Raw genomic sequence first — 1620 nt, forward strand, 5'->3', positions numbered from 1 at the left:
CGGTCATTACAAAGACAGAAGAGGAAGAAAAGACCAAAATAGATGTCAGAAGAAACTCTGAAGATTGCACTGGAATGTAGAGAAGCCAAAGCACAAGGAAGAATTCAAGATACTAAAGAGCTGAACAGAAGATTCGAAAAGGCAGCACAGAATGACAAAGCAAAAGACTACAATGAAATGTGCGAGGAGCTAGAGTCGGAAAAGCAAAAGGGCCAAACTCGTTCAGCATTTCTTAAGCCAAGATCCAAGTATAGGTTTCACATAAGTACAATCAAGTGTTCTGGGATTCCCATTCTTCTCAGACTTAGCTACGATATGTTGTGATCCACACAGTCAAATGTCTGCATAGTCAATGAAAGACAGACATTCCTCTGGTATTCTCTTTCAGCCAAAATCCATCTAACATTAGTTACAACATCCCTAGTACTACTACCTCTGCAAAACCCAGACTGGAATATCATGATAGATGGAGAAAATATTGAAGTTGTCAGCGTTTTCACTTTACTTTGGATCCATACTAAACACCCGTGACAGCTGCAGTGAAGAAATCAAAAGGTGTTACATTGGGAAAATCTGCTCTCAAAGATCTTTCCAAAGTACTAAGGAGCCAGGATGTTCGAGATCTAGGTGTGCCTCATCCAAGCCATGGTATTTACAGTCGCTTCCTCTGTATCTGACAGGATGACAGAAGAAGAATCAATGCTTTCGAATTGTTGGGTTAATGAATATTGAATATGCCAAAGACTGCCAAAAGAAGAAACGAGTATGTCTTGAAGAAAGTGCAATCAAAGTGCTCTTTAACGGCAAAAACGCTGAGACTTTTTGTCTCACATACTTGGAGCTTATTTTCAGGAGAAGCCAGTCCTCGGAGAGAAACATCATGGTGAGAAAATGAGAGTGTCAGTGAAAGAGAGGAAAGACTCTCACCAAGATGGAGTGACACTGAACTATGTTCGATATAGTGGGCCTGAACATGATTGAGATCAGGGGATGTTGCAGGATAGAGCAAGTTTCAGATCTTTGTTCTTCGAATCACGATGAGTCCTAGTTGACTTGATGACACTTTACAGCACACATAAGAAATCACTCTGTTTCTGTTACCTTCTCCCCGCCCCCAATAAATTTGATTTTGTAAACAGGGAAACTTAAAACAGAGAAGAGAAGAATGAAATGGTCTTGAAGCCCACAGCACAGCTCTTGGATAAGTAAAGAAGACTTAAGAAAGGAGGATTTCTACCACCAACACTCTCCTGCTGATATTTTTTTTTTAATTGTGGGGATCTGGTGGCGTACATGGTGTCAATCTGTTGCTAATGAAAAGATTGTGAGCCTTGTCCAGAGGGTTCATTCAAGTGCACTAGCAGCTCTTCCTCCTGTGAAATCCTAGTGACTCTCTTGGTCACTCGGTAGAATTCACTCTGAAGGGGTATTTTTTATTTGATTTGAAACTTCACAAGTATATTGAGTTTTTATTTCAATCATTCATATACATGTTTTTGTTGGTTTTTTTATTTGAGTGAAGGTTTACAAATCATTGAATTTCCATATAGTCATTTATAGACCTTTTGTTTTTGTGTTTTTTTTCAATTTTTTTTAAAGTTTTTTACTATTTTTTTGTGT

This window comes from Elephantulus edwardii, unplaced genomic scaffold, assembly GCF_000299155.1.
Source record: "Elephantulus edwardii isolate Elephantulus edwardi_28Jun2011 unplaced genomic scaffold, EleEdw1.0 scaffold00071, whole genome shotgun sequence".
Classification (NCBI taxonomy): domain Eukaryota; kingdom Metazoa; phylum Chordata; class Mammalia; order Macroscelidea; family Macroscelididae; genus Elephantulus; species Elephantulus edwardii.